Source organism: Phyllobates terribilis, unplaced genomic scaffold, assembly GCF_046119375.1.
Source record: "Phyllobates terribilis strain yellow unplaced genomic scaffold, ASM4611937v1 Scaffold_8__6_contigs__length_399053987, whole genome shotgun sequence".
Classification (NCBI taxonomy): domain Eukaryota; kingdom Metazoa; phylum Chordata; class Amphibia; order Anura; family Dendrobatidae; genus Phyllobates; species Phyllobates terribilis.
The window spans coordinates 51,325,540-51,340,595 of record NW_027362768.1 but is presented as its reverse complement, the minus strand read 5'-3'; positions in this window follow the sequence as shown (position 1 = coordinate 51,340,595).

The following is a 15,056-nucleotide window of genomic DNA, read 5'->3' as shown; positions in this document are numbered from 1 at the left end:
AGATAAGTTCACAGAGGGGTCTAGTTTCCAAAATGGTGTCAATTTTGGGGGTTTCCACTGTTTAGGCTCATTAGGGGCTCTGAGAACGTGACATGGCATCACGCAAGGTGAGGGAAAGACTAAGTGCATAACACTAGGGAAAGGGGGAGTGGAGACCCCCTAGGCAAATCTGACAACACCCTGGCTCCCCTAACATCCCTAAATAGGTTCCGCACCTATCGCCGAGCAGGAAACCTAATTCCTGACTGTAGGCCCTAGATAGCAAGGGGACGGGGTGAGCACTAGTCAGCCCCCACTGCAACTAAAGACAAACAGGTAAACAGACAAGGGAAACACTTAGCTTTAAAAGACACAAGAAAGATCACGCCAACTATCCTCCAAGGGAACCCCAAGAAGATACTAGCCGATTACTAGGACTTCAAGCCTGGACAGAGAAAAATAGAGCTATCACCGGCGACTCTCTGGAGAGACTGAAGGTATGTAAACATCCAGCAAGGGTGTGTCAAATAGCAGCAGGAGGTGGAGGTTACTGCTAGGTCCTAGAGGGAGAAGGATATCACTACACTACAGTGATGAAAAGATCAAAAAGGTGCCTGCAGAGCCAGGCTTTATGACCTTCCACAGTTGGATCCAGAACGACTGTCTGTCACACCTGACACACCCATGAAAGTATCCCCCTTCTACGAATGGCCTCTGGACACTCAGGACCAGGTTTCTCAGGATGAGAGGCATGGAACAAATGAACCAGCCTAGAGGCATTCACCTCTGATGCTGAAACCCACATCCTTTCCTCTGGACCATAACCCTTCTAGTGCACCAAGTACTGTAGGGAAGGACGCTGAAGACAGGAATCAACAATCCTCAAAATTTTGAATTTAAAATTACCATAAACCATGATTGGGGCGGTGGCAGGAGAGAGGACTCAAGAGGTTCTACATATTCCTTGAGCAGAGACCTGTGGAACACATTATGGATTTTAAGAGCCTGAGGTAGCGCAAGACGAAGCTGCAAGGTTAATGACGGTGGCTATTTTATAGGGGCCAATAAACCTAGGTCCCAGCTTCCAGAAAGCAATTTTCAACTTGATATTCCTGGTAGACAACCACACAAAGTCATTCACACTTAGGTCCGGACCTGGCAAGCGTTTCCTGTCAGCCATACATTTGTACCTATTTCCTATGACCTTCAAATTACTCTGAACCCCCGCCACACAGAAGAGCGCGACGAAGCAAAACGTTCCTCAGGAATTCCCGAAGCCCCTCCCCCACTAAAAGTACCAAACTCTGGATGGAAACTGTATGCACCAAAGAACGGTGACCTGCCGGAATTCCGGATTCGGAAGTGCCGGTAATGGGATGAAATGAACTATTTTACTGAACCTATCTACAGCAACCGGAACCACAGTCTTGCTTGCAGATATCGATAGGTCAGTAATAAAATCCATGGACAAGTGTGTCCATAGCCTGCTAGGAATAGGCAGTGGAAGAAGAGGGCCAGATTAACGGGTATGCGATACTTTAGAACACGCACAAATACTGCAAGCAGACACCTGTTCAACCACATCCCGATGCAACCCCAGCCACCAAAACCGATGAGAAAATAGGTCCACCTTACTACCTGAATGACCCGCACGCACCGAGTTATGATGTTCCCTAATAACTTCACGGCGCAAATTAAATGGTACAAATAACCTAATCGAAGGGCAGGAGGCAGGGGCATCCCTCTGAGCCTCCGACACCTCACCCTCCAGGTCAGGGTACAACACTGAAATGACTACCCCCTTCTGCAAAATAGGGTTCTCATGGTCACCACCACCAGGGGAGCTCCGGGACAAAGCATCAGCCTTGATGTTTTTAATCCCTGAACGGAAAGTGACAACAAAATTTACCCTAGTAAAAAACAGGGACCACCTAGCTTGCCTAGGCTTGAGACATTTAGCAGACTGAAAATATGACAGGTTTTTATGGTTTGTGATAACAGTAATAGGATGGACTGCCCCCTCCAACCAATGTCACCATTCTTCGAATGCCAATTTAATCGCTAAAAGCTCTCTATTACCCATGTCATAATTTCTCTCAGCCAAAGATAATTTTTTGGAAAAGAAAGCGCATGGACGCCATTTACCAGGGAACGGTCCTTGAGACAACACAGCCCCAACCCCCACCTCCAACGCATCAACTTCTACGATAAAAGATTGAGAAACATCAGATTGACTGAGTATAGGTGCTGTGGCAAAACAACTCTTAAGGGAGGAAAAAGCCTGCTGGGCGGCATTTGACCATTTAGAAAAATCAGACCCCTTCCTTGTCATGTCAGTAAGGAGTTTCACAATTACCAAATAATTTTGAATAAATTTCCGGTAAAAATTAGTAAAGCCCAGAAAGCGCTGTAATGCCTTCAGGTTCTCGGAACGGTCCCAATAAGGTACAGCACAGACCTTCTCTGGATCCATCCGAAAACCCGAAGAGGATAACAGTTAACCCAAACACTGCACCTCCTGGACGGCGAAAACTAATTTCTCTAGTTTGGCATATAATTTGTTAACCCTTAATATTTGAAGCACCTGTTTAACATGCCCCCAATGTGTCTCAAAATCAGGTGAGTAAACCAAAATATCATCCAGATAGACCACCACAAACCAGCCCACCAAATGATTAAAAATATAATTTACGAAATGCTAGAACGCCGCAGGTGCATTGGTCAGACCGAAAGGCATAACCTGACTCTCGAAATGTCCCTCAGGGGTATTGAATGCTGTTTTCCATTCATCCCCTTCTCTGATTCTAACCAGGTTGTAGGCCTCCCTTAAATCCAACTTGGAGAACACCTTAGCTCCCACAACCTGGTTGAATAAGTCTGGAATCAGAGAAAGAAGGTATGGATCTCGGATGGTATTTTGATTCAATTCCCAGAAATCTAAACAAGGACGAAGACCGCCATCTTTCTTCTACACAAAGAAGAACCCTGCCTCCATGAGCGAAGGTGAGGGTCTGATATGTCCCTTCTCCAGTTTCTCAGCAATAAAATCCTTCATGGCTTGTCTCTCAGGGCCAGAAAGATTGTACAGTCTGGACTTTGGTAGTTTAGCTCCGGGGGTCAGGTTAATAGGACAGTCATATGCACAATGAGGAGGCAAATCCTGACACCCCTTCTCAGAAAATACGTCCAAAAAACGCAAGTAAGGTCTCTGTAGAGGCTGCAGAAAGGGAAATGTTTAAGCAGTTCTCATGGCAGTAATCTGCCCACTCAACAATCTCTCTGGATTGCCAATCCACTATCGGATTATGTTTCACCAACCAGGATAAACCTAGTACAATTGGAGTGGGAAGGCCCTCCAGAACATAACAAGGAATTACCTTATAATGAAAAGACCCCACCCTCAGTCTTATATTATGTACTTTCTGAGTCAAAGCTTTCTGTGCAAGTGGTTCTGAGTCAATGGCATAAACAGGAATGGGTTTAGCTAAAGTACAGCAAGCAAGCCCATGAGTTCTCGCAAACTCAGCATCAACCATGCTGACTCCAGCTCCACTGTCTACAAACACAGAATTTTTCTCATTCTTGCTCTCTAGCACCACCTCTCCTGTCAGGACAAACCAAGAACTGCAGGTAGAAGACAAACATACCCCTTGATCATCTAACTCCAGACTCCCAAGGGTTAATCAAGTCTCTTTTTGCTTAGGAATCGAGAGACAAGCACCAATAAAATGTCCCTTCTTCCCACAAAAAAAACACAAGCCCTTTTTCTAGCGGATGTCAGGTGAAACATATGACGCAGAAGCACCCCCTAACTGCATGGGTTCCTCTGACTCTGCAAGTACTGGTTCACCCCCAGACGCCCCCCCCCCCCCCGGCAAAGGGGCATAGCCCCAGAAAGAGGGCTCAGGAGAAGGTGGTCTTACCCACCTATCCCGCAGGCATCTATCAACATGTATTGTCAATGACATGGCAACTTCCAAGAACTCCGGGTTTCGTACACTGCTAAAGCATCTTTCAACCTTTCTGTAAGGTCCTGACAAAGTTGGCTTCTAAGAGCCAGGTCACTCCATTTGGTATCAGTTGTCCACCTACGGAATTCAGACCTGTAAGTCTCCACTGACCGATTACCCTGCTGAAGGCAGCGCAGCCTGGATTCAGCCAGGGAAATTCTGTCAGGATCATCATAGATGAGAGCTAAAGCCCCAAAAAAACTTTCTACTCACTGAAGACAAATAGAACCCTGTGGCAAAGAAAAAGCCCAGGATTTAGGATCTCCTTGCAACAGTGAGATTACAATCCCCACTCGCTGCTGCGCATCTCCAGAGGAGTAAGGACGAAGTTTGAAATACAATTTACAAGTTTCCTTGAATACAAAAAACTTGTCCCTACCTCCTGAAAACCTGTCTGGGAGGGCAACTTTGGGTTCAAGCTGGACCGGCCTACACGCAGAGTCCCCAACAATAGGAGTCTGAAGCCGCCGCCGTTGCTGCTGAACCTCAGATCGAATGTCAGTCAACTCTAGTGGCAACCTCCGCAGCTGCTCTGCCAGCACAGAGAAGGGATCCATGAACCAGGGGAGAGGAAAAAAAAACCACACCAAAAAAAAACCACACAAAAAAAACACGTATCAGTTTTTTTATTTTTTTTATATATATATGTGATGATGTCACACAAGGTGAGGGAAAGACTAAGTGCACAACAACGAGAAGAGGGGGAGGAAGCCCAAACACAGGGAAAGTGGGAGTAGAGACCCCTAGGCAGATCTGACAACACCCTAGCTCCTCTAACATCCCTAAATAGGTTCTGCACCTATTGCCGAGAAGGAAACCTAATCCCTGACTGCCCCTAGCAATAGACCCTAGATAGGGAAGGGGCGGGGTGAGCACTAGTCAGCCCTCACTGCAACGAAAGACAAACAGGTAAATAGACAAGGGAAGCACTTAGCTTGAGAAGACACAAGAAAGATCACGCCAACTATCCTCCAAGGGAACGCCAAGAAGATACTAACCGATTACTAGTACTTCAAGCCTGGACAGAGGAAAATAGAGCTATCACCGGCGACTTTCTGTAGAGACTGAAGGTATGTAAACATCCAGCAAGGGAGTGTCAATTAGCATCAGAAGGTGGAGGCCACTGCTAGGTCCTAGAGGGAAAAGGATATAACTAGACTACAGAAATTAAAAGATCATAAAGGTGCCTGCAGAGCCAGGCGCAATGACCTTCTACAGTTGGATCCAGAACGACTGTCTGTCACAACTGACACACCTGTGACAGGTGTCCGCTAATTATTCAAAAAATGTTACATTCAAAAAGTCAAATGGCATTCCTTCCCTTCCGAGCCCTGCCGTGCACCCAAACAATGGTTTTCCCCCCACATATGGGAGAAATTGCACAACAAATTTTGGGGTCCATTTTTTCCTGTTACCCTTGTGAAAATAAAAAAATGTGGGTCTAAAGTTAAATTTTTGTGAAAAAAAGTTTTTAATTGTTCATTGTTTTCTTCCACATTTCAAAAATTCCTGCAAAGCATGTGAAGGGTTATTAAACTTCTTGAATGTGGTTTTGAGCATCTTGAGGGGTGCAGTTTTTAGAATGGTGTCACTTTTGGGTATTTTCTGTCATAAAGGCCCCTCAAAGTCACTTCAAATTTGAGATGGTCCCTAAAAAAGTGGTTTTGTAAATTTTTTGCATATTTTGTTGGAAAAATTAGAAATCACTTGTCAACTTTTATACTCTATAACTTCCTAACAAAAACAATTTTGTCTTCCAAACTTATGCTGATGTAAAGTAGACATGTGGGAAATGTTATTTATTAGAAGCCCTCCTACTACTCTGCATTCATTACCTGTATTAATTGCACCTCTTTGAACTCCTTACCTGTATAAAAGACACCTGTCCACACACTCAATCAATCACACTCCAACCTCTCCACCATGGCCAAGACCAAAGAGCTGTCCAAGGACACCAGGGACAAAATTGAAGACATGCACAAGGCTTGGATGGGCCACAGGACAATAGACAAGCAGCTTAGTGAGAAGGCAACAACTCTCGGTACAATTATTAGAGAATGGAATAAACACAAGATGAATGTCAATCTTCCTCGGTCTGGGGCTCCATGCAAGGTCTCACCTCGTGGGGTAAGGATAATTCTGAGAAAGGTCAGGACTCAGCCCAGAACTGCATGGGAGGACCTGGTCAATGTCCTGAAGAGAGCTGGGACCACTGTCTCAAACATCAACGTTAGTAACACACTCCGCTGTCATGTATTCAAATCCTGCAGGTCACACAAGGTCCCCCTGCTCACGCCAGCACATGTCCAGGATCGTTTCAAGTTCGCCAATGACCATCTGGATAATCCAGAGGAGGCATGGGAGAAGGTCATGTGGTCAGATGAGACCAAAAGAGAACTTTTTGGTATCAACCCCACTCGCCATGTTTGGAGGAAGAAGAAAGATGAGTATAATCCTAAGAACACCATCCCAACGGTGAAGCATGGTGGGGGAGACATCATACTTTGGGGGTGCTTTTCTGCAAAGGGGACAGGATGATTGCATCATATTGAAGGGAAGATGGGGTCATGTATCACAACATTTTAGCTAACAACCTCCTTCCCTCAGTAAGAGCATTGAAGATGGGTCATAGCTGAGTCTTCCAGTATGACAATGACCTGAAACACACAGCCAGGGCACCTAAGGAGTGGCTCCATAAGGCGACGGCCCCACTATCAATATTTTGTCAGTATTTGGTCAGCATTTTTTCTCAGGAGTGGAGCCAAAACCAGGAGTGGGTAATAAATGCAGAATTGATGCATTTGTTTCTATTTTACCTTTTCTCTGATTGTTCCACTCCTGGTTTTGGCTTCCACTCCTGAGAAAAAATACTGACCGAATGCTGACCAAATACTGATAGTGGGGCTGTAGCCTAAGAAATATTTCAAGGTCCTGGAGTGGCCTAGCCAGTCTCCAGATCTCAACCCAATAGAAAATCTTTTGTTTTTGCCTAGCGACAACCCCGAAACCTGAAAGATCTGGAGAAGATCTGTATGGAGGAGTGGGCCAAAATCCCTGCTGCAGTGTGTGCAAAATTGGTCAAGAACTACAGGAAATATCTAACCTCTGTAATTGCAAACAAAGGTTTCTGTACCAAATGTTAAGTTCTGTTTTTCTATTGTATCAAATTCTTATTTCATGCAATAAAATGCAAATTAATTATGTAAAAATCATACAATGTGATTTTCTAGTCTTTATTTTTAGATTCTGTCTCTCACAGGTGAAATGTACCTACGATAAAAATAACAAACTTCTCCTTCCTCTGTAGGTGGGAAAACTTGCAAAATCGGCAGTGTATCAGGCTATGTGCCCACGATGCAGAAATGCTGCATATTTTTTACGCTTCTCCCTGGCAGGAAAAACGCATGCGGTTTTTACATGCGTTTTTCCCGCCAGGTAGAAGCGTTTGTCAAGCGTTTTTGCATGCATTTCTGCATGCGGGTTATCAAGCGCTTTTTCAAGCGATTTTAGCATCACTTGGAAAAGTGCTTGACAACTTGTTCACATTAAATAGATCCATGCAACCGGCATGGATTTATAGTAGTGTGACCAAGTTAGTTAAAAAAAAAGAATAAGAATGGTAAAAAATAAAAAAGATTATACTCACCTTCCGATGTCCTCCCGGTGTTTTCTCTGCTGCGTCCGGTGTCTTGGGCGGCTCGCGGTGATGTGAAGGACCTGCGGTGACGTCATTGAGTCATGTGACAGGTCACATGACTCAATGACGTCATGGCAGGTCCTTCACAACACCGCGACCCATACAGCAGACCAGACGGATGGGAGAAAACACCGGGAGGACATCGGAAGGTGAGTATAATCTTTATTTTTTATTTTAAATTCTTTTTTTTACAGTTTCTATGGTACCCAGGTCAGGAGGAGAGTCTCCTCTCCTCCAGACCTGGGTACCATCCGCACATTGAACCGTGTGATATCCGCTTGTGCAGATGCATGATGCGGATGTCATGTGGTCCAATGCAAGTCAATGGTGGCGATTACGCTGCGTGTCCGCAAAATTAATGGACATGCTGCGTATTTTTCCGCAATGATAATCCGCAGCGGAAATTTCCGCAGCATGTGCACAGCACATGCGGAATATCATTGGGGACCATGGGACACGTATTTCCAAGCGTTTTTTAAGCGTTTTTGCTAAGGAAATTCCGCGGCAAAAACGCTTGAAAAACGCATAGTGGGCACTCAGCCTCAAAGACTTATTTTCCCCACTGTAGCTTAGAACTGTGCAACATAAAGAAGGAAAAGTCGTGTAATTATGGAAATCAAAGGATGGATAGACATGCCAGTGATCTGCAAATGAAGGAAAAATGGAAACAAATATTTATAAACCTCTCTATTCAATATAGAGTATGAGCGGCATACACTGGAATCCCTGCACTTGGCTGCTATCACTGAGGTTATTATTGGTTGTCTGAGGAATGTTCTGCCACGCTGTATCCAGGTGGGCACATAAATCATCAAGATCTTCTGCTGGCAGCTCTCTTTGAAATTGCAGACCAATGTTGTCCCAGATGTGCTCGATGAGAGAGAAGTCCAAGAATGCAGCAGGCCATGGTAGCACATTTAGGCCACACAGGCTGCTCACATTGGTCACCAACATAGGTGCTGCAGACTTGTACCCCAAACCTGGACAACCCCTTGTAAGATTTTAATGCTTTGGCTGAGCATGGTGAGGGTCTTGTGGGCAGACAGAGCTTCAGGAAGATTGCAGAATCAAGATTTCATCAGAGGAGGTCCTAGCCTCAGCACACCTGTGGTGCCTGTGGCCCCTTGTAACACTGCAAATGAATAGTACCAACCAATGCCATGTACAGCTGCTTTGAAAAGTATCACGTGGAAGTACGATCCAGCCTGCGACCCAATATCATCAATGTGGATGCAGGACTTGCACAAGCTTTACCGGTTCATCAACCAGAAAATTAGCAGGGTGCTGAGGGTCGGACTGCCACCAATTTAGTATTGATAGCCTATCACTGGGGTCTCACTACTGGGACCCCAAATGGTTACCAGGTGGGCCCTGAGCTCCCAGTTTCTCCTCATAACTTATGGTACTGATGGAGATTGCTAAATACAAAGCTGGAAAGTGGCGTAAAATGCTTGTGAAAAATTGCAAATTTTTGCTGATTCCACACCAGTTTGAAGCAGCACTGCCAAAAAGGGGCAGAGCTGAGACAAGTGTGGCTACTCCTGCCTGTCAGGTTCTGCAATAGTGCCGTCATTTTTCATGCCAGAAATGTTGCTGCAGTCCCTGACTGAAGTAGCATTTCTGGCAAGGCGCACGCCACTAAAATGAGGTGTCACTTCCGGTTCCAGCCCTGGCCGCTGCAGTGGTGTAGGAAATCAGCTCCTGCAAACCCCGCCATTAAAGCGTCTAATCCAGAGCCACCGAGCCTGCCCGAGGTCCAGAACATCCACAAGAGCAGAGGGGGAAGTGACTGGCATGGACAGGTACTTGCTGTGGAGTGCGGGGACTGGAGATGGCCCCGGGAACCGTGGAGATGAATCGCTCCATCAGGAGAGTGTCATGGCGCCGGCGGAGAAGACTCCCCGCCCCCCTAGGAGAGATGCTGCCGGAGAACAGAGAGGAGCACGGCAGGAAGGGGGAGAGGCAGACAGTGGGCAAGAGAGACAGAGAGGAGATAAAAAGAAAATCCTGGATGCAACACAGGAGGCTTATATAACAGCAGGAGACAGCCTAACAGAGGACACCATAGAAGACTATGAGGGAGACAACGATGTGACCTTTAGTGCAGAGTGGGGGTAAGAGCAAACCCCTCATACAGAAAGTGCCTGGCAGGGAGAATGCAGCCAAAGTACTACTGATTCAGCCTTATCAGCCTGGGCTGAAGGAGGTACAGAGCATAGAATGACCAGCTCTGAGCCCAAAGGGAAACGCAGAGGCACTAGCCACAAGGCCAACATTGGGAACAAACCCCATGAGTGCATCATAGACTATGACAAAATGGCCAGCGAAGTCGCATCACGTATATCACAGGACATTAAACAGGTCATAACCTCAGCAATACAAGCCTCCCTGTCTAAGATGGACGCAAGATTTGAGATGCAGGACAATAGGATGTAAGAGGCTGAACAGCGAATAGCAGTCTCAGAGGAGGTAATAACGTCCATGTCAAATCAAATAAGGGCCCTGACTAATCTAACAGACACACTCAGAATCAAGATGGATGACCTGGAAAACCGCTCCAGGAGGAGCAATTTAAGAATTGTGGGCCTTCCAGAATCAGTAACGGCGTGGCAGCTAGACAACATTTTTGAGGTCGAGCTACCTCAGGCACTAGGTATCAAACATAGCTGTCGAATAGAGAGAGAACACGGTGTGGGCCCCCTGAGAGATCAAGAGGGAATAAGAGGCAATATCAACTCTGATAAGAGACAAGTATCACATGCAAGACCCAGACAAGCCATTGCCAAGTACCTGGATTATAAACACAAGGAAGAGATTATACGAGCATTCAGAGAAAGGCGCCGCACACTACAAATCAATGGACACAAGATTTTGGTCTTTGGAGACTACTCGGCAGAGGTGACAAAGAAGAGAAAGGCATTTAGCAGGGTGTGCACGGCCCTATATCATAAAAAGATACCTTTTCAACTTCTATACCCCGTTACTCTGAAGATGAAGAGTCCAGATGGTACCTTCAAGTTCTACAAGGACCACATAGAAGCAGAAAGATTATACCTATCGGAGAGAGTGAAAACCGGGGAGACACTGAGAAGACGGAATGACGTCAACCCAAGAGAGACAAGGAACAGATCGCAGGCCGAGAGAGGTGCAGACGGAGACAGGCCTGGGGAACAAAGATCACCAGTCGGAGCTCGCAAGATATCAAGTAAAGGCCCCTGAAAAAGACTCGAGAAAGATAACGAAATTGCTACGTGTTGACTAAGCTTCAACAGCAGGAAGAGATCTGGACGATATATATATCGACGATATATATATATTTCTCTTCTCCTTTTTTTTTTTTATTATTTAACATGATATGTTGCTCTTCGCTGGTCAAATCTCGAGAGAGGTTGTATTACCGTTTTTTTTCTGAAATTGAAAATTTAATAGATTGGAGGGGGGGAAGAGGAGGGGGCTGAAAAGGGTAGAGCTCAGGGACACACACAAGAATAAGAATGAAGGGGTTATGGCATGCAAGTACTGTGGCCAGAATGATGGAAGTGTAACGGGTCTGGGAGGTGGAACCTCTGAGCAACTATACAAGGGGGCAGTCCTTGTAAGGAAGCGGGTGGCTCCCAGGGAAGGCGGGCAGGTAGTCACGGCTAGTGACGGGGACAGTCTCTGGGTAGAAGGGCAGAAGGTCACGGCAAGTGACGGGGACAGTCTCTTGACAGGCGGGTGGTCACGGCAAGTGACGGCAGAGCCTCCAGGTAGGCTAGCAGGCAGGTAGCAGGTGGACGTTCCCAGGTGAGCGGGCAAGAGTCTCTGGACAGGCAGGTGGTCACAGCACGTGACGGCGGAGCCTCCAGGTAGGCTAGCAGGCAGATAGCAGGTGGACGCTCCCAGGTGAGCGGGCAAGAGTCTCTGGACAGGCAGGTGGTCACAGCACGTGACGGCGGAGCCTCCAGGTAGGCTAGCAGGCAGGTAGCAGTTGAGCGCTCCCAGGTGAGCGGGCAAGAGTCTCTGGACAGGCAGGTGGTCACAGCACGTGACGGCGGAGCCTCCAGGTAGGCTAGCAGACAGGTAGTAGGTGAGCGCTCCCAGGTGAGCGGGCAGGCTGGTCCATAGACAGACTGACAGGTGTCGGAAGGCAGACCGTCGGACCGCAGGCTTGCAAGCAGGTAAGCGGATATCAGGCAGGTATCAAGCAGGATTCTGGCAGGTGACTGGCAGGTAGCAGGCAGGAATCTGGCAGGTGACTGGCAGGTAACAAGCAGGAATCTGGCAGGTGACTGGCAGGTAACTGGTAACGGGACCTGAGGGCTGAAGCAGAGTGAAGGCTTTGCAACAACATTGCTCGGGCACCTACATTTTGGAGGAGGTGCCTTATATATGGGAGGTCCTCCGGCAATTGGCCGGGGACTCCTTAGGACGGCGCGCGTGGTCCCTTTAAGAGAGGGGGAGCGCGCGCGCGCCCTAAGCACACTGTCGGGGAAGGAGCGCGTGCCGGAAGCAGCGGGGAGAGAAGCGCTGGAGGACGCCGCGCCAGGAGCGTGGAGGTGAGAGGGACGGCGTCTCTGCCTAGTACGGGGCAGAGACGCCGATGCTACAGTACCCCCCCCTTTAGGCCCCCTCTTTTTTTGGCCAGAAAGAAATTTTTCAAGGAGAAGCGGGGCGTTGATGTTCTCCCTGGGTTCCCAAGTTCTCTCCTCAGGACCAAACCCCTTCCAATCTACCAGAAAAAAGTTTTTTCCTCTTACCCTCTTGGAGGCCAGAATACTCTCTACCTCAAAGACGTCATCAGCGGAAACCGGAGCAGGAGGGGCACCTGGATTATTGGAAAAAGAGTTAAAGACAACGGGTTTGAGGAGAGATACGTGGCAGGAGTTGGGAATCCGTAGGGTGGCCGGGAGTTTTAATTTGTAGGCCACAGGGTTAATTTGCCTAAGGACTTCGAAGGGACTGATGAATCGAGGACCCAACTTGAAGGAGGGTACTTTGAGCCGCACATGTTTGGACGAGAGCCAAACCTTGTCTCCCGGACGGAATTGAGGCGGATCCAGACGTCTCTTATCAGCATATCTCTTCATCCGCTCAGAGGACAGAAGAAGAGCGGACCTGGTACTCTCCCAAATAGTAGATAATTCGCTGACAAGAGACTCCGCAGCAGGGTTGTCCACAGAAATGGAGACAGGAAGTGGAATCCGGGGATGTTGGCCACCGACTATAAAGAACGGGGATTTGGAAGAGGATTCGCTCTCATGGTTATTGTAAGAGAACTCGGCCCATGGTAGGAGATCCACCCAGTCCGAATGGTGTGCATTAACGAAGTGCCGGAGGTAACTGGTCAGGATCTGATTGATCCGCTCCACTTGACCATTGGACTGTGGGTGGTAAGCTGTCACACTGTCACAGAATACTGGAGGTAGGGGGCCTAAGCTGACCCTAAGCTGGGGCCCTGACTAATCCCTCATCCTGGAGGTACTGTTAAAGGTACAGAGGTCCAGGCCGCCAGCGTAACCCCTACCTTCTGAGGATCCCTGCACCTAAGTAATCTAGTCCTGAGAAGGACCCCGATCACAACAATAGGGAACCAGAAATAATATGCCCACACACAGTATTTAGACGAACGAGACAGTACAAGGGAAAAACCAAAACCACCTTGCATACAACTTCTAAACAACTACAACAGAGGGAACACCAACGGGAAAGGAGATAAATGATAAAGCGAGGAAAGGGAAAACACACTTCCAAATACACTTATCACAGCAACTCCAAACACCACGATCCGCTCTGTAAGTCTGAATGAAAAGCTTTCACCGACACCTCCCAAACAGACCTGCAGGAATATAAAGGAGTCTCACTAAAGAAGCATTGATTGCAGCTGGGCGAGGCTGGACCTCAGCTAGCCCAGAGAGAGAGAGAGAATTAACTCCTACACTGACGAGAAAACACAAAGCACCAACAAGTCAGCTGCGAGAAGTCAGGCTGTGTACTCGTGACGATCTTCGTGGCAACACACCCGTGACAGTACCCCCCCTTCTACGAGGGGCCTCTGGACCCTCAGGGCCAGGTTTATCCGGGTGAGTCGTGTGGAAGGCCCGAACTAATCGGTCTGCGTTAATATCCGACGCAGGAACCCACATCCTCTCCTCAGGGCCATACCCCTTCCAATGAACCAAGTACTGAAGGGACCGGCGATTAAAGCGTGAATCAATGACCCTCGATACCTGGAACTCCAAGTTACCATTGACAACCACAGGAGGGGGAGGTAAAGGTGACGGTACCACCGGCGCCACATACCTCTTAAGCAATGATCTGTGAAACACGTTGTGAATTTTAAACGTAGGGGGGAGGTCAAGACGGAATGCCACCGGATTAATAACAGAACTGATTCTGTACGGCCCGATGAACCTGGGACCCAGTTTCCAGGAGGGAACCTTAAGTTTAATATTCCTGGTAGACAACCATACCTGATCGTTCACACTTAGGTCCGGACCAGACACTCTCCTCCTATCAGCCATACGTTTGTATCGGTTCCCCATAGTATTCAGATTCTTCAGCACCCCTCTCCATACTGAAGCGAGAGATGAGGAAAATCGTTCCTCCTCCGGAACCCCCGAAGAGCCCCCCCTACTGAAAGTACAAAACTGGGGGTGAAAACCATATGCCCCAAAAAACGGGGACTTACCAGTGGACTCGCTCCGCCTATTATTGAGAGCAAACTCTGCCAGAGGTAGGAAAGAAGCCCAGTCCTCCTGGTTCTCTGACACAAAACACCGAAGATATGTCTCCAAGCTCTGGTTCATACGTTCCGTCTGACCATTGGTCTGAGGATGAAAAGCCGACGAGAATGACAAATGCATCCCCCGCCGTGCACAAAACGCCTTCCAGAACTTGGACACAAACTGAGACCCCCGATCAGACACCACCTCGGAGGGTACCCCGTGAAGCCTCACAATCTCCCCAATGAACACCTGCGCAAGAGTTTTAGCATTAGGGAGAGCCGGAAGAGCGATAAAATGTGCCATCTTGCTGAACCTGTCCACTACAACGAGTATGACCGTTTTACCCGAAGACGGAGGGAGGTCAGTAATAAAGTCCATAGACAGATGAGTCCAAGGACGCTCCGGGATCTTCAAAGGTAAGAGGGCCCCAGACGGACGGGTATGTGAGGTCTTAGAGCGCGCACAAACCCCACAGGACGCGACAAAAGTTACCACCTCTTTATGTAAGTTAGGCCACCAAAACCGACGCGAGAGGAGATCCACAGTTGCTTTACTCCCCGGGTGTCCTGCAAAAACTGAGTTATGGTGTGCCTCGATCACCTTTTGTCGCAACTGATCTGGAACGAACAGTCTCCCCGGAGGTCCAACAGGGGCGTCTCCCTG